The sequence below is a fragment of the Felis catus genome, chromosome X (assembly GCF_018350175.1).
Source record: "Felis catus isolate Fca126 chromosome X, F.catus_Fca126_mat1.0, whole genome shotgun sequence".
NCBI classification, from domain to species: Eukaryota; Metazoa; Chordata; class Mammalia; order Carnivora; family Felidae; genus Felis; species Felis catus.
The window spans coordinates 117,925,594-117,945,511 of record NC_058386.1 but is presented as its reverse complement, the minus strand read 5'-3'; the positions used below and the strand labels follow the sequence as shown (position 1 = coordinate 117,945,511).

Sequence of the window (19,918 nt, the reverse complement as noted above, 5' to 3'; positions counted from 1 at the left end):
GACCTTTGTATCATGACCTATGTGACTTATTGTGAAACCGGTTAAAAATCATGGCAGGATTCAGAGATGGATGTACAGGAAGGTGAAAAAGTTGCCTGGAGCATATCATACTGTTGCTGGTTGTGTTACCATGTAAACATTTCGTGCCAGATACAAGATGCTGTGGGCCAGTAACTATCCAGCTGTACAAGCAGATATTCCCATTTTCTGAGAGTTATTCAGTTTTACCTAAGGTTTCTAACGTAGCTCTCTGTTTGGTTCTGAAATAATAGTATCTTCAACAATAGAAGCAACAATTGTAGATCAGTTTACAGTGTTCTCAATGTATATGTTAATTGATTCTCGCAGAAGTGTTATTTGATTATTTTCAGGTCGATCGCATTGTTATTTTCCCCAAGGGAACCAGAATTAGAGAAGCATTATTTGTACAAGCTTACAAAGATCATCATAGAACTGCGTCTTGATATCTGACTATATTACATCACATAGTTTCTTGCTCAGTAGGCCATTTTTTTTTTTTGCCTTTTAAAAATGCTTTTTTTTTTTTAATTTTTTAATTTACACCCAAGCTAGTTAGCATATAGTGCCCGGATTTCAGGAGTAGATTCCTTAATGCCCCTTACCCATTTAGCCCATCCTTCCTCCCACAAGCCCTCCAGTAACCCTCAGTTTGTTCTCCATATTTAAGAGTCTCTCATGTGTTGTCTCCCTCCCTGTCTTTACATTAGTTTTGCCTCCCTTCCTCCATGTTCATCTGTTCTGTGTCTTAAAGTCCTCATATGATTGAAGTCATATGATATTTGTCTTTCTCTAATTTCGCTTAGCACAATACCCTCTGGTTCCGTCCACGTAGTTGCAAATGGCAAGATTTCATTCTTTTTGATTGCCAAGTAATACTCCGTTGTATATATATACACCACATCTTCTTTATCCATTTATCCATTGATGCACATTTGGGTTCTTTCCATACTGTGGCTATTGTTGAAGTGCTGCTATAAAGTTTGGGGTGCATGTGCCCCTTTGAAACAGCACACGTGTATACCTTGGATAAATACCTAGTAGTGCAATTGCTGGGTCATAGGGTAGTTCTATTTTTAGTTTTCTGAGGAGCCTCCATACTGTTTTCCAGAGCGGCTGCACCAGTTTGCATTTCCACCAGCGGTGCAAAAGTGATCCTCTTTCTCCACATCCTTGCCAACATCTATTGTTGCCTGAGTTGTTAATGTTAGCCATTCTGACACGTGTGAAGCCATCATGGTTTTGATGTTGAGCGTTTTTTCATGTCTTTTGGCCATCTGGATGTCTTTTTGCACCGCCCCATCCGTTCATGTCTTTTGCCCATTTCTTCACTGGATTATTTGTTTTTTGGGTGTTGAGTTTGATAAGTTTTTTATAGATTTTGGATACTAAACATTTATTTGATATGTTGTTTGCAAATATCTTCTCCTGTTCTGTCAGTTGCCTTTTAGTTTTGCTGATTGTTTCCTTTGCTGTGCAGAAGCTTTTCATTTTGATGAGGTCCCAGTAGTTCATTTTTGCTTTGGTTTCCCTTGCCTCCGGAGACGTGTTGAGTAAGAAAGTTACAAAGATAATCATAGAACTGGGTCTTGATATATGACTGTATTATATTACATAGTTTCTTGCTCACTTGACCATTTTTAATTGGAGAAGTACCTTTGTTTTCCTGAGTCTTTGATATCGTTAGGGATGAATGATAGGAAAGCAATCAGGGTGTAGCATGCTGGAAGGGATAGTACTGAACAGGAATTTTATTCCACTTGTGGACCCATCTCCTAGAGGAGAGCCATATGGAAATGTGACTTGGCTGTCTTATTTTTCACCTGATTGGAATTTAGGAGGTTTCAGTACAAAAATATCTACCAAAATGCGAAGTGGTACAAAGTCTCTTCAGGATCAAGTGAATGACCTGGGAAAAGGCAAACAGTATATTTGAGGAAGTGGAGTAGTGCCAGTGTAATGAATTCAGAGTGATATAGAAAGTTCTGTAGGATTATACTAAGATCTAGGTGAGTTTCAGGCCATAATCATAGGCCTTATTACAATTTTATGCCTTCTAAGAACATCTGGAGAGTTATTGGGGGCTGTTGTAAGCAAGGGAATATGGTTTGCCATGTGTATAATAGATGGGGTGGTGCAAAACAGGAGTTATGTGGAAACACGATTAGTAAAGTTGATGCAGCTGTCTAAGCAAGACATGATTGTGGTCTGGACCAGGTATAGTGGTGGATATGGAGAGATTGAAATTGATTTGAGGTATGTTTTAAGATAAAATCACAATGACCTGGTGTTAGATCGATTATACAGAGCTGTCAAAGACCGTTCCTAGATCTCAGGTTTGAAAAACTGGATGGATGATGGTTCCTTTGAACTATGATAGTGAATACTGAGGAAAGGATGAGAGATATGAACCTATGTTTGATAAAATTATTAGCAGTCAAGGAATTGAAAAGGGGATATTTAAATATAATGAATAATAATTGTCAAAATGCATAGGGGGGCGCCTGGGTGGCTCAGTCGGTTGAGCGTCTGACTTCGGCTGAGGTCATGATCTCGCGGTCTGTGAGTCCGAGCCCCGCGTCGGGCTCTGTGCTGACAGCTCAGAGCCTGGAGCCTGCCTTCGGATTCTGTGTCTCCCTCTCCCTCTGCCCCTCCCCCGCTCATGCTGTGTCTTTCTCTCTGTCAAAAATAAATAAACATTAATTTTTTAAAAAAAAAAATGTGTAGGAAATTTAATTCTTAGTAGTTGAATATTGAAATGTTTCCTGTGAGGGCAAGGACACTAGGATGCCTATACTATCAACACATAGACTCATTACTAGTGTAAGAAGGCATAGAATGAAAAAGTAGAAGAAATGGAAATCAAGAATTAAACTGTAATTACTTGGAAGACAATATGATTGTGTACCTAGAAAATTCAAAAGAGTTCTCTGACCAACGTTTGCATAATATATAGTTTATTGTAGTATAGTAGATTTAGCAAGGTTTTTGAGTATATGGTTCAAAACAAAAGCAAATATATGTCTTATATAAGTAACAAGTTTAAAATTAGATTAAGAGGCAGCTGGCTGGCTCAGTCAGAAGAGCATGTGACTCTCGATCTCAGGGCTGGGAGTTCGAGCCCGATGTTGGGTATAAAGATGACTTAAATAAACTTTAAAAAATAGAATAAAAAATTTCATTAGAATTTAAATAGAATCAACAAATATCTAAGAATAAATAGATTTGTAATACCTTTGACTTGAAAATTAAACTTTCCAGTAATGAAAGAAGACAAATATAAATAGAAGAAGATACTATGTTCTTTTTTTTTTTTTTTAATTTTTTTTCAACGTTTATTTATTTTTGGGACAGAGAGAGACAGAGCATGAATGGGCAAGGGGCAGAGAGAGAGGGAGACACAGAATCAGAAACAGGCTCCAGGCTCTGAGCCATCAGCCCAGAGCCCGACGCGGGGCTCGAACTCACGGACTGCGAGATCGTGACCTGGCTGAAGTCGGACGCCCAACCGACGGCGCCACCCAGGCGCCCCAAGAAGATACTATGTTCTTGTATTCAAAACACATTTTGGAAAAGACATCAATACTCTGAAAAATAATGAAAAATATCATTACAATCCTAGTAAAAATTTCCACTGATGCATAGATTCTGTTAGGAATTGATGTGAAGATATTGGCTGTATGGTGGGTGCATTGTTATGTTTATTATGTATTTAACATAGCTAATAAGGAAATTATGCAAAATGATGTTTATGGGGACAAAACAGAGGGTACAAACTAACAGAAATTGAGACTGACTTTGAAGTTACCGTGAGAGCGAATAGGCAAATAGTCCAATGTAACAGAATAGAGTGCAGAAACAGATCGACACTTGAATGTTCACCTTATTTGTGGGAAAAGCTACCAGTCAGTTCAGTTGGAAAGAAGGATTATTGTAATGATTGATGCCAGATCAGATGGATGTACATATGGAAAAACTGTATGCTGAACACATATCCTATCAAATTTTAGTTCCAGACTAATTGCTGATTTACATTTGGTATATGATACAATACAGCATGTAGAAAATGAGAATAACTAGGGGAACAACTGGGTTGCTTTGGATTAGGCAGTGATTTCCCAAATAGGACTCAAAAGGTGCCACCCACAGATTTTGAAAAAAATGGATTTTTTAATATATGTGTAAATAATTGACCTACAAAGGACTTGCATGGAAGATGTATAAATCTTTAAGAAAAAGGCAACCCGATCGAAATCTCAGCAAAAGACCTGTATGAAAAGTTTACAAGAAAGAACATTAAAATAGTAGACTGCTTTTGGGGGGAGGAAGATGGTGGAGTAGGAGAACCCGAGGCCCGTCTCCTCCTACAAGCAAAACTGGATAACTATCGAATCATCCTAAATACCCCAGAAATCAGACCTGAAGACTGACATAGCAAACTCTACAGCTAAAGGGATAAGAGAAGCCACATCAAAGAAGGTAGGAAGTGCAGAGACATGGTTTAGGGGAGGGAGGCGGTAACGGAGCAGGTCTGGAGAGGAGCACGGAGTCGGGAATGCGCAAGGAGAATGTTTCCCCAGGGCCACTGGCTGGGAAAGTGACAGGGGCTGAATTTTGTGAGGTTTTGCAGCCAGCGGGGCTTAAAGCCTGGAGTTTTAAAGGTCAACAGCCTTGGCCGGGGTAGAGTTAGTTCTGAGGGCACTGTGCTGCTCCTGGAGAGAAGGCAGACAAACAGCCCAGGGGGCAGATGACGTGGAGACAGCCGAGGGCACACGGTGGGGTGACCGGTCACTCTTCTCGGAGCGTGTCCCTAAGTGGCAGTATTCATGGAGATGCCTCTCTCTGGGGGGTGGGGGGACTGGCGGGAAGGAGCTGGCTGACCACACTTCCCTCCCCTACCCCACCTGCAGGAAGCAGCACAGGGCCACTGGCCGAGCCACTTGCTTACTCCAGGCCCTACCACCCTGCACTGTGGAGGGGCTACCCTTCTCAGTCAAGCTAGCCTAGTTCCAGTGAGGTGGGCCCCTTCCCCAAAAGACCAGTAGAAACCCCTGCGCACACCACCTCTCCTCACCAGAGAGTTCTGCATGACCTCAGTTCTGTCCAAAGTGTTGTCAGGTCTCCTTTCGTAAGCAGACAAGCACACCTAGTTAAAACTTGTCACATTCAGGCCGGGGACAAAACCCTGCCCACTGCAGGCGAGGAAAGCCTCTTGCAGATGACTGGCCTGAAGGATCGGGCAGCCAGAAGAAAATTGCAGCACATACTGGAGACACTCCCTGAAGCACTACATGATTTCTTCTTCGTCAAGCCTTTACTTTCAGCAGCAGGAGACCTAACTGGCTTTTCTAACACAGAGAAACAGGCAGAGACTTAGACAAAATGCAAAAATGGAGGAATTTATCCCAGATGAAAGAATAGGATAAGGCCACGGCCAGAGATCTAAACAAAATTGGTATAAATAACATGCCTGATGGAGAATTTAAAGCAACAATCATAAGGATACTCACTGGATTTGAGAAAAGAATACGGGACATCAGTAAGTCCCTTACCATAGAGAAAAGTTAAAAAGGAATCAGAGATGAAGAATGCAATGAACAAGATTGGAAACAGGCTTGATGCAATGAATAGCAGGCTGGAAGAATCAGAGGAATGAATTAGTGACCTAGAAGACAGATTAATGGAAAGCAATGGAGCGGAATAAAAGAAGAATTATGAAACATGAGAATAGACATAGGGAACTCAGTGAATCCATGATATGTAATAACATTCATCTCATAGGACTCCCAGGAGAAGAAGAAGGAGGAGAAAAGGGGGGAGGAGGAACATTTATTTGAGCAAATAATAGCAGAAAACATCCCTACTCTGGGGAAGGAAACTGACATTCATATTCAGGAGGCACCGAGAACTCCCATCAGAATCAACAAAAGCAGACCAACACCAAGAGCGATTTTAATTAAATTTGCAAAATATAGTGATAAAACATTTTAAAGGAGGCAAGACAAAAGTCCTTAACTTACAGAGGAAGACCCATAAGGCTAGCTGGAGTTTTTTCAAAAGAAACTTGGCAAGCTGGAAGGAAGTGGCATGATATATTCAAAGTGCTGAATGCGAAAAATCTGCAGCCAGGAATACTCTATCCAGCAAGGCTATTCTTCAGAATAGGAGGAGAGATAAAGACTTTTCTAGACAAAAGCTAAAGGAGTTCTTGCCCACTAAACCAGCCATACAAGAATTGTAATGGGGACTCTTTGAGTTCAAAGGTGAGACCAAAAGTGACAAAAGACAAGAAAGGATCAGAGAAATCTCCAGAAACAAGACCAAACAAGTAATAAAATGGCACAGATTACATATCAATCTGTAATTTGAATCTAATTGGACTAAACATTCCATTAAAAGACATAGGATGTCAGAATACATTAAAAAACAACAAAAACAAACAAAAAAAAAAACCAGACCCATCTATATGCTGTCTCTACAAGAGACTCCTTTTAGACCTAAAGACATCTGGAGATTGAAAGTGAGGGGCAGAGAAACATTTATCATGCAAATGGATGTCAAATGAAAGCCAGAGTAGCAATGCTTATCTTGGACAAAATAGATTTTAAGACAAAGACTGTAGTGAGACAAGAAAAGGCAGTATATAATAAATGAGCAATCCAACAATAAGATATAAGAATTGTAGATATGCACCCAACATGGGAGCACCCAAATATATAAACAATGAGTAACATAAAGGAAATCTTTGATAATGATACAAAAATAGGGGGTTTAATTTTTTTTAATGTTTGTTTATTTTTGAGAGCGAGAGAGAGCACGAGCAGGGGAGGGGCAGAGAGGGAGGGAGATACAGAATCCAAAGCAGGCTCCAGGCTCCAGGCTCCCAGCTGTCAGCACAGAGCCCAAGGTGGGGCTTGAACTCACGAACCGTGAGATTATGACCTGAGCTGAAGTTGAACGCTTAACCGACTGAGCCATCCAGGTACCCCAATAGTAGGGGATTTTAACACTCCACTTACATCAGTGGACAGATCATCTAGGCACAAACTCAACAAGGAAACCATGGCTTTGAATGACACACTGGACCAGGATATTCAGAATATCCTATCCTAAAAGAACAGGATACACATTATTTTCAAGTGCACGTGAAACATTCTCCAAAATAGACCAAATATTAGGTCACAAAACAGGCCTCAACAATTACAAAAAGACTGAAGTCATGCCATGCACCTCCCCCCCTTTTTTTGCTTAAAAAACACCTTTATTGAGTTATAACACAAAATTTAGCCAAGTAATGTGCTTGGTTTGATGAGCTTTAGTATTTTCTATAGTTATGCAACCATCACCACACTCTATTGTTGGAACATTCCTATCACCACCCAACGCCGTGGGTTCCCCGTGCCCACCTGCCTTCAGTCTTCATCCTACCTCCAGGCAGCCACGAGTTTGCTTTGCGATGTGCCTTTTCTGACCACAATGCTGTGAAGCTAGGAGTCAACCACAAGAATACAACTTGGAAAGACTACAAGTACATGGAGCTTAAACACCCTGGTACTAAACAATGAATCGGTCAGCCAGGAAATCAAAGAAGAAATTTAAAATCTACATGGAGACAAATGAACAAGAGGGAGGTATATAGCAATACAGGTCAACCTCAAGAAACAAATATCTCAAACAACCTAACTTTACACTCAAAGGAGCTAGAAAAACAACAAAGCCTAAAGCCAGCAGAAGGAGGAAATAATAAAGATTAGAGCAGAAATAAATGGTACGGAAACAATAGAACAAATCAATGAAACCAGGAGCTTATTCTTTGAGAAAATAATAAAACTGATAAACCACTGTCAAGACTTACCAAAGGAAAAAAGAAAGGAACTAAATGGATAAAGTCACAAATGTGGGGATATAACAACCAAAACCAGAGAAATACAATTATGAGGGAATATTGTGGAAAACTATATGCCAAAAAGTTGGACAACCTGAAAGAAATGGATAATTCCTAGAAACGTAAAAACTACCAAAACTGAAACAGGAAGAAATAGAAAACTTGAACAGACTGATAACCAGCAAAAAAAAAAAAAAAAAAAAAAAAAAAATGGAATCAGTGATCAAAAAACTCCCAACAAACAGAAGTCCAGGGCCAGATGGCTTAGGTGATTTCTCCCAAACACTTAAAAAAGAGTTAATACTTACTCTGCTCAAACCTTTCCAAAAAATAGAAAAGGAATGAAAACTTCCAAAATCATTCTGTGAGGCCATCATTACCTGATACCAAAGCCAGATAATGACTCCACTAATAAAGAGACCAAAGCCAGATAATGACTCCGCTAATAAAGAGAACGGCAGGCCAATATGCCTGATGAACATGAATGCAAAAATTCTCAATAAAATAGTAGCAAACGGAATCCAATGATACAGTTAAAAATAATTCACCACAATTGAGTGGGATTTGTTCCTGGGTTGAAAGGGAGGATCAGTATTCACAAATCAGTCCATGTGATACACCATGTTAATAAAGAATAAGAACCATATGATCATTTCAGTAGATGCAGAAAACGCATTTGGCAAACTTTAATATCCATGCATGATAAAGACCTTCAATGAGGTAGGATTAGAGGAAACATGCCTCAACATAATAAAGGCCTATGTATGAAAAACCGACCGCTAATATCACCCTTAATGGGGAAAAAAAACAGGAAACTTTTCCTCTGTGGTCAGGAGTAAGACAGGTGTGTCTACTCTCACCATTGTTACTTAAGATAGTACTGGACATCCTAGCCTTAGCAATCAGACAACAGAAAGAAAGAAGGCACCCAAATCGGCAAGGAAGAAGTCAATCTGTGTCCTTATTTGCAGTCGACATGATAATCTTTGTAGAAAACTGAGAAAAATCCACCCAAAACTGCTAGAACTGATAAATGAATCCAGTAAAGTTGCAAGGTATAAAATCAATGCACAGAAATCTGTTGCATTTCTATACCACAATAATGAAGCAGCAGCAGCAGAAATTAAGGGGCCAACCCCGTTTCTAATTGCACCAAAACCAATAAGATGCCTCTGAGTAAACCTAACCAAAGAGATGAAAGACCTGCTGTCTGGAGAGTATACAACATGGATGGAAGAAATGGAAGATTTAAAGAGATGGAAAGACATTCCATACTCATGGATCACAACAAATGTTGTTAACATGTCCGTACTTCTCAAAGCAATCTAACACATTGAATGCAGTCCCTACCAAAATACCCAAAGCATTTCTGACAGAACTAGAACAAAGAATCCTAAAATGTGTATTGAACCACAAAAGTCCCCGAATAAAGCAAAGCAAAGGAAAGCTGGACTTATCACAATTTCAGATTTCGAGTTATATTACAAAGCTATAGTGATCAAAACAGTATGGTGCTGGCCCAGAAATAGAAACTTTAGGGGCACCTGGGTGGCTCAGTCAGTCAAGTGTCTCACTCTTGATTTTGGCTCAGGACATGATCTCACAGTTTGGTTTTGGGGATCGAGCCCCTCATTGTGCTCTGTGCTATCAGGATTCTCTCCCTCTCCCTGCCTCTTCCCCACTCATGCATGCTCTCTCTAAATAAATAAACTTTAAACAAAAAATAAACCTATATAAATGGAGCAGAAAGGAAAACACATGAATCCACAACTAGATGGACAATTCATCTTTGACAAAGGAGGAAAGAATATCCAATGGGAAAAAGTTTCTTCAATAGTGTTGGGGACACTGGACAGCAACATGCAAAAGAATGAAGCTAGACCGCTTTATTATGCCATTAACAAAAATAAATTGGAAAGGGGTTAAAAACCTAAATTTGAGACCTGAAACCATAAAAATCCTAGAGGAGAACAAGGCGGTAACTTCTTTGACATAGGCCAGAGCATCTTTTTCCTAGATAGGTCTTTTGAGGCAAGGAAAACAAAAGCAAAAAGAAACTATTGGGATTTCATCAAAACAAAATGTTTCTGCACATGGAAGAAAATAGTCAACAAAACTAAAAGTCAACCTGTGGAATAGGAGAAGATATTTGCAAATGACATATCTGATAACAGGTTAGTATCCAAAATCTGTAAAGAATTTAATCAAACTCAACACCCAAAAGATGAGTAATTCAATTAAAAATGGCCAGAAGATATGAATAGACATTTTTCAAAAGAAGACATAACCAACAGACACATGAAAATATGGTCAACATCACTGATCATCAGGGAAATGCAAATCAACACGACGATAGGCATTCTGACACTGTGAAGTGATGGGCTAAAGTCAACAACAGAAGAAACAATAGGTGTTAGCAAAGATGCAGATAAAAGGGCACTGTGTTGCACTGTTGGTGGGAATGCAAACTGGTGTAGCCACTGTGGAAAACAGTATGGAGATTCCTCAATGTTAAAAATATAACTACCCTACGATCCAGTAATTGAAGTACTAGGTACTTAACCCAAGGAATACAGAAGGGGTATATGTATCGTAGTGTTTAGAGCAGCAGTATCTACAATATCCCATGTGTCCATTACTTAATGAATGATTAACAAAGCGGTGATGTACATACATACACACACACACACACACACACACACACACACACACACACACCTTAATATTACTCCGCCGCAAAAAGAATGAAACCTTTCCATTTGCAACAACATTTAAACAGAGCTAGATACTCTGGTTTCTCTTCAGATCGCATAAATCTTTTGCCCCTTAAATAGATAGAGCTAGGGAGTGTTATGCTAAGTGAAATAAGTCCGAGAAAGACATATACCATATGATTTCAATCATGCAGAATTTAAGAAAAGAAACAAGCAAAGGGAAGAGAAAAATGAGAGATGCAAACCGAGAAAAAGACTCTTAACTATGGAACAATCCGATGGTTACCAGAGAGGAGGGGGTAGGGGATGGTTACCAGAGATGGGGATGGTTAAATAGGTGATGGGGATTAAGGAGGGCACTTGCTGTGATGAGCATGGAGTGTTGTATGGAAGTGTTGAATCACTATATTGTATATCTGAAACTGATATTACACTGTATATTAAATGGAATTTAGGTAAAAACTTAAAAAAAAGATCTATGAAAGAGTCCTTAACTTTACTGAACATCAGGGAAATAAAAATTAAATTTATAATGTGATACCATAAATATTCATAAGAATGGATAAAATTAGACTAAACACATAAAAAAATAGACTAAATTTCCAAGGAATATGAAGAATGTGAAGCAACTAGAATGATCCTACATTGGTGAGAAATGACTATAAACTCTTTGAAAATTTGATATCTGCAAAATTTTATAATATCCTATGATCCACTAATTCTACTCACAGAAGGAATGCATACATATGTTAACTAAAATATACATGCTAGAAGGTCCATAACAGCACTGAACTGGAAAGCAACCAAATGTCTAATTATATCCTGGATAAATATTTCATCATGTATCACATATTAGGATACCAAAATTGGCAATGATTAACAACTATGTTTAATATGGTTAGTGTTTTCCACATATGGTGTTAGATGAATAAATCCTTATTCCAAAGAGTTTATACAGTATGGCATTTATGTGAAGTGCAAAATTTGTCAAAACATAACTATGAAGTTAGAAATTACGATTGTGATTTTTTTAGAGGGGTAGTTTTTGGAAGGGAACATGTAGAGTCTTCTTTAGCTTTTAATATTTTTTCAGTCTTTTGTATTTCCAGTGTACGGGTACATTCTGTTTGTGAAAATACTGATCTTTCCATGTGATACAGAGATCTTTATGTTCACTATATTTGTATAACATTGAAAAGTAAGAGGGTTGATAATGTCAATGTTTCAACTGAGTTGTCCCTATGCTACATAAAAAATCTCAAAATATATTTATAAGATGAACATATAAAATATATATCCAAATGAAATTTGAAGATTGGATAAATAAATATGGAAAGCAGTAGAAAGGTAATAACAAGCCTTAGCAAACGCAAGGAGACGGAAATCATGCCAAGTATTTATTCCAACCATAAGATAAGAATCTAGAAATCCAAACAGGAGGAAAGCTGGAAAATTCACAAATGTGTGATGTGTGGAAATTAACACACTCCTGAGCAATTCATAGGTCAAAGTAGAAGTGTAAATTGCGTAGTATCTTGAAACAAGAGGAAATGGAAACATGACATACCAAAACATAATGGATATACCAAGAGTAGTTCAAATGGGAAGTTTGTAGCAATAAACACCAACAAGTAAAAGTAAAGATCACAGTTAACCTAATTTTACACTGAAGTAACTAGAAAAAGAACAGATGAACCCCAATGTTAGAAACATGGAGATCAGAACACAAACAGGGACTAAAAAGACAATAGAAAAGCTCATCAAAACCAAGAGTTGGCTTTTTGAAAGTGCAAAGAAAATGAACAAACCTTTAGGTAGATTAGTATAAAAGAGGACCCCAAAAAACTCCTATGAATGAAACAGGAGACATTACATCTGATACCACAGAAATACAAAAGATCACAGGAGACTACGATGAGCAATTATATGGAAACAAATTGGATAACCTGGAAAAATGGATAAAATTCTAGAAACATAAAACCTACCGAGACCAAATCAGGAAGAAATAGAAAATTTGAACTGACCACTAACATGTAAGGAGATTTTAATATTAAAATCTCCCAACAAGAAATGCCCATAACCCAATGGTTTCTGTGATGAATACTAACAAACATTTAAAGAGGAATTTACACCAAACCTCAAACTGTTCTGATAAATTGAAGAGGAGGGAACTTCCAAAACTCATTTTATGAGGTTAGATTTACTCTGGTGCCAAAGCCAGATCAGGATGTTATCTTTTGTTTTAATGTGTACATGAGTGAAAACAGATCATCAAACTTCGTTAGGTACAAGTGTAACCTTGAAAGAAGAAACCGGTAAATCCACTATCATACTTGGAGATCTCCACACCTTGCTCTTACGAATGGGTAGTTCCAGCTGGCAGAAAATGAGAAAGGACAGAGTTGACCTTGGCTACACCAACAACGAACTGTATATAATTTGACACATTTAGAATTCTTCATCCAATAACAGCAGAAGACACATTGTTCTCAAAGGTAAACATCCAGTGAGATATACCACATTGGGGAGCATGAAATTTACCTTAATAAATTTGAAAGAGTAGAAATCAGACCACAGTAGTGTTACACTGGAAATCACTAAGAAAAAGGTAACTGGAAGTTCTCAAAATAACATGAAGATGAAACTACACAGAGCTAAATGCCACATGGATCAAAGAAAAAAATCTTGAGGGGCGCCTGGGTTGCGCAGTCGGTTAAGTGTCCAACTTCAGCTCAGGTCATGATCTCACGGTTCGTGAGTTCAAGCCCTGCGTCGGGTTCTATGCTGACAGATCAGAGCCTGGAGCCTGCTTCGGATTCAGTGTCTCCCTCTCTGTCTGTCCCCTCCCATGCTCATGTTCTGTCTCTGTCTCTCAATAATAAATAAAAGTTTTAAAAAATGTAAAAAAAATCTTGAGAAATTAAAATATATTTCCCCTAAATGAAAATGAAAACACAAATTAACAAAAGTTTTGAGGTGCAAAGGAAGCAATACACAGAAGAGAAATTTCTGGCACTGAAGGCATATATTCTAAAAGATCTAAAGTCATTCATCAAAGCGTTCACCCTAGGAAACAAAAGCATCAACAGCAAATTAAATCCAGGGTAAGCAGAAGAAAATAAGACTCAGAGCATAAATCAGTGAAAGTGAAGACAGGAAATAGTAGAGTCAATGAAGGAAACCTAAAGCATGTTCCTCAAAGAGATCAAGGAAAGCCAAACTCAGAGAAGAGAAAAAGAAATTGGAACCAAATTAGTAATACTGCGAGAGAAAAGTGGTCACTACTATACGTCCCGTGGAAACTAAAAGCCTGTTAAATACTCAACAACGTTGTGCTCACACATTTGAATAATACGAGGAAATGGGCCAATTCCTTGAAAAGACACTCTTTGCCAAAACTTACACAAGAACGTCCATGAGATGTGAATACACCATTACGTATTTAAAAATGTAAAGGTACAATAAATAAACTTCCAAAATAGAAAGCACCAGGACAAATGTGTTCACCGGTGAGTTCTGTACAATATTTAAGGAGGAAATTACACCAGTGCAACATCTTCCAGAGAATAGAAGCAGAGGCAGTGTTTCCGAACTCCTTGTATAAGGCCTGCATTATCATAATGCCAGAAGCATACAATGATATTACAACAAAATAAAACTACAAATATGTCTCATGACCTCAGAGGCAAAAAGGCTCAACAAAATGTTAGCAAATACAATCCAAACCAAGAAAATTATACACCTTTATCAAGTGGGACTTATTCCAGATGTATAAGGATGATTCAGTTTTCTAAAATCAATCCATCGCATTAACAAACTAAAAAGTTAAAATCTCATGATCATGTTAATAGATACAGAAGAAGCATTTCTCAAAATCCAACACTCATTCGTGATAAAATCTCAGTAAACTTGGAAGGAAGGCAAAATGTATCAACTTGAGAAAGACTTCAGAAAGACCTATATAGGTCATATCACATTGAATGGTGAGAAATTTGAAGCTTTCCCACTAAGATGAGGTTCAAGGCAAGGATACCGCCTCTCACCACTCCTTTCCAATGGTATTGGAAGTCTTTGCTAATATAGTAATGCAAGATAAAGGAATAAAGTGCATAGAGGTTCAGAATGGAGACCTAAAACTTTTTGTTCATGGTTCATTTTTGCACAAAATGCAAAATAACCAACAAAAATTCTTGAAACTAGTAAGGGATTATAGGAAGGTTAATATATTTCCTAGGTCACTTATTTTCCTAGCTACCAACAATGAGCAAGTGGAACCTGAAAACACAATCTCATTTACATGAGCAACCCCCAAAATGAAACACTGAGGTATAAATCTAACAATTTATGCAAGATCTACATAAGGAAAATTATATTGAGAGTTAAATGGGTAGTTTGTGTTATTAGATGGGAATAGTAATTATTGCCAAGATGTCATTTTCTTCCAAAATGACGTATAGATTTGTGGTAATCTGAATTATAAACCCAGAAAGTCACTTTTTGTGGATATTGAAAAGCTGATTCTGAAGTTTACAGGGAGAGTGAAAATACCCACAGGAGCCAACATGACATTGCAATTGAAGAACAAAGCTGGAAGTCTGACACTGCCTTTTAGACTTAATATAAAGGTAATCAAGAAAGTGTGGTGTTGGCATTAGAATAGGTAAATAGATCAATGTAACAGAATGAAGAGCCCAGAAGTATACCCCCATAAATATGGTCAGCTGATCTTTGACAAAAGAGCAAAGGCACAACAAAACGGAGGCAAGGTAGTGTCTCCAACAAATGGCGCTGGGACAAGTGGACATCCACTTGGACAAAATCTACACACAGACCTTACACCTGTCACAACAATTAACTCCACATGGTTCGTAGAACTAAATGTAAAATGCAAAACTCCTAGAAGATATCACAGGAGGAAACCTAGGTGACTTTGAGTCTGATGATGCCTTTTTAGATACAACACCAAAGACATTTATGAAAGAAAGAAGCTGCAATTCATTAAAACTAAAAATTTTTGCACTTTAAAATACCCAGAGAGTAAGACAAGGCATAAACAGGGAGAAAAACATTTGCAAACAACACATGATAAAGTACTTTTATCCAAACTGTACCAAGAGCTCTTAAAACTCGATTTGAAAACATAACAACCCTATAAAAAATGGGACAAAGGCACCTCACAAAGAAGGTATATGATTGGCAAATCACATCAAAAGGCGATCCACGTCCTGTATCATCTGAGAAATGCAGATTGAAACAGCGGTGAGCTACTACTGCGTGCCCATTAGAATGGCAAAAATCTGTAACACGGACAACACCAAGTGTGGTCAGGATGTGGAGCAATGAGAACTTTAATTCACTGCTAGCGGAAATGAAAAATGGCACAACTTTAGAAGAGAGTTTGGTGGTTTCATACAAATCTAAACTGGTGGTTCGTGTAGGATCCAGCAATTAACGCTCCTTTGTATTTACACAAAAGATTTGAAAACTCTCTTTGTAGGGGGAAAAAACTGCACACAGATGTTTATAGCAGTTTTATATCTCATTGCTAAAACTTGGAAGCAACCAAAATGCTCTGTAGTAGGTCATTGGGTAAATACACTGATACTTCCAGACAGTGAGCTCTCAGGCATTGAAAATACGGTAAAACAGCCTCTTGTACACATCACTAGGTTTAAGAAACCAATCTACAAAGGCTACGTACCACGTGATTTCAACCACATGACCATTTTGGAAATGGCAAAAGTATGGATACAGTAAATTAGTGGTTACTGTGGGAGGGAGGGCATGAATAGACAGAAAACAGGATTTTTAGGGCAGTCAAAATACCTTGCATGATATCATTATGAGTTTGTTCCAACCCATACAATGAATGTAGAAGACTGAGAATGAACCATCATCATCATCATATAAACTATGGGTGATCGTGATGTGTTCATGTTAGGTTTATCAATTGTAACAAGTGTACTATTTGGTGAGAGACATTCATCGTGGGGGGTGCCCTGCATGTGTGCAGGGTGTATATGGGAAATCTCTGTACCTCCCTCAATTTTGTTTTAAACCTAAAAGCCCTCTGAGAAATGTCTTTAAAATGAGAAAAAAAAATAGTAAAAAAATATTTTTAAAATACACAATTTATAATTTTACAAACATGATGTTAGATTTAAGAAAAGTGTAAATTCTCTTAGGGCAGTATTATTAAAACTGGGTGAAATTAAATCAGGTGGAAATAAATGGAAATTAAGGTTCACTGTCAACATCAATATTGTAAAGGTGTCAATTTTCTGCAAATGTATAGGATCAGTGCATTCACCATAAACTCCCACTTTTTTTTTGTAACAACCAAATTATAAAATGTATATTGAAGTTCAGAGATCCACTAACAGCACGCTCTTAAAACAAGGTAGGTAGACCTTGTCTTCTAGACATCAGGCTCATTTAAAGCCTTTGATAATTCAGACAATGTGGCCTGTTCACAGAAAAAAAAAAAAACAAATAGAATAGAGCCCCACAAAATACCCTTGCACATATGCACGTTTGGATTTTAACTGCAGAATCATGTGAAAAGATGTTCATTTCCATGAGTTGAGCTTGGATGGTTAGATACCCGTTTCAAAAATGAGAAAAGTATAACCCTACCTCACTCAACATGCAAATATCCAGTCCACTTAAGTTGTAGACCTAAATGCAAAGGCAGGACTATGCATCTTTTAGATGAAAACAGTGATATCCATAGCCATTAAATAGTTTTTGAAATAGGACTTTAGAATAAAGAAAAAGGCAATTGAGAAAAATGCACACTCCTCTGTTTTTGGATGGAATGTTCTGAACGTCTGTTCGATTTATCTCGTCAAATGTATTAGTCAAAACCACCTTCTCTGTGTTATCTGTGTGGATGATGTATCCATTGCTCTAAGTGGGGTGCAAATGTCCCCTACTATTACTGTTCTTTCCGTCTCCCAATGCCATAGTGAGAGGAATGGCTATGTCTGCCCAACTGCAGTGGATGGTCATGCAAAACTGTCCCGCCCTCCTGATCCAGAGGATCCAGCAGACATACAGCACCGAACCCAATAACCTGAAGGCTCACAACTCCTTCTGCTACAATGGGCCGATTATCACCACAAGACTGTGGGCATGGAGCCGGTGGCCAACAGCGAAGGTGTAGTGGTGGTCATGGAGCCACGATCTGGCCAGCGAAAACTTACCACCTCCTCCATGTGGACCACCATTAATGAGAAAGCCTGGGCCACCCTCAGCAGCATCAGGCACATGATCCCCAAGGAGGAGTACTGCCCAGATCTGCCATTCAGAAAGCTAGTGCCATCCTGTATAGCCAGAAGCCTATCATGGTGAAGAGGAAGCAGGTGGCCCCACTAAGAGCTCCTGATCACCTGCCCCCACACCCCCAAATCCAAAGCAATAAAGATGGCAACCACCTCAAAGAAAATACCCCCTATTTTTATTGGGTTACTGTCAATTTCTTCCTTTATGTATGTTAATAGTTTATATTTGAGTGCTTTCATGTTGGGTGTATAAGTATTTACAATTGTTACATCCTCTCGTTGGATTACTTCCTTTATCCTCATGTAGCGTCCTTTTTTGTTTCCTATTACAGTCTTTGTCTTAAAGTGTGTTTTATTTGATATAAATGTTGCTACCTCAGCTTTCTTTTCACTTGCATTTGCATGGTAAGTGTTTTTATATGCCTTCACTTTCAATCTGAATGTCTTTAGTCTGAAGTGTCTCTTGTAGGCAGCATATAGATGAGTCTTGTTTTTTATCTGTTCCGTGACCCTCTGTCTTCTGATTGGAGAATTTATTTTATCTATGTTCAGAGTCATTATTGATAGGTAGGTATGTACTTACTGCCATTTTGTTACCTGTTTTACAGTTGTTTCTGTAGTTTTTTTTTTTTTGTCCTATGCTCTTCCCTTGTAGTTTAATGGCTTTCTTTAGTGATATGCTTGGATGTTTCTCTTTGTTTTTTGTGTATCTATCAAAAGTTTTTGATTTGTGGTCACCATTAGGTTCCCTAATAATATTTTATGCATGTGGTGGTCTATACCAAGTTGATGGCCACTTAAGTTTGAACCCATTCTAAAAGCACTAAGTTTTACTCTCCCCTCACATTTTATGTATCTGATTCATAAATACATATATGATACATCAAAAGAAACCATCAACAAAACCAAAAAGCAGCCTACTGAATGGGAGAAGAGATTTGCAAATGATACATCTGATAAAGGGTTCATATCCAAAACATATAAAGAATTTGTCCAACACGACACCAAAAAACCCAAATAATGCAACTAGAAACAGGCGGAGATACTGTATAGACATTTTTTTTTTTTTACAAAGACCTAACAGGTGGCCCACAGACCCATGAAATGATGTTCAACATCACTAGTCATCACAGAAATACAAATTGAAACCACTGAGATATCACCTGTGAGAATGGCTAAACTTAAAAACCCGAACAACAGGGTGCCTGGGTGGCTCAGTAGGTTAAGTGTTCGACTCTCGATTTTGGCTCCAGCCATGATTTCACAGTTCTTGAGCTCAGGCCCCACGTCGGGCTCTGCACTGGCAGTGTGGACCCTGCTTGGGATTCTCTCTCTTCTTCTCTCCCTGCCCCTCCCCTGCCCCCTCTCTCAGAATAAGTAAATAATTTAAAAAATAACTTAGTTGAAGATGTGGAGAAAAAGGATCTCTCATGCACTGTTGGTAGGAATGTAAGTTGGGGGAGGCACTTTGGACAACAGTATGGAGGTTCCTCAAAAAATTAAAAATAGAATTACCATATGATCCAGTAATTCCACTACTGTTTATTTACCTAAAGAGAACAAAATCACAAATTAGAAAAGGTTCGTGCACCCTTGCATTATTTACAATAGCCAAGACCGAGAAGCAACCCAGTATCCATCAGTAGATGAATGGAAAAGGAAGTGGTGTGTGTGTGTGTGTGTGTGTGTACATACATGTGTATATACATGTGTGTATGTACACACACAATGGAATATTACTCAGCTATAAAAAATGAAATCTTGCCATTAGGAACAATATGGATAGACCTAGAGGGTATAAATCTGAGTGAAATAAGTCAGACAAAGAAATACCGTAAGATTTCACTTGTGTGGAAAACAAAATGAACAAAAAATGAGAGAAAAAATAGACTTCTAGAGGGAAGCTGGTGAAAATGTCCACATTAAAGAACTTCTCTTTAGCAAAACATATAAATGAAAATGAAAAAAGACAATGGAATGAAGTACTTGCTGAACATACATAATCAACAAAGACTCTT

General features: G+C 38.2%; 1 pseudogene; it reads left to right on the top strand.

Annotated features, from left to right (window-relative positions):
- LOC123383259 overlaps positions 1–19,056 on the top strand; it is a 166,433-nt pseudogene extending 147,377 nt beyond the window's left edge.
- Positions 19,057–19,918: the final 862 nt, after the last annotated feature.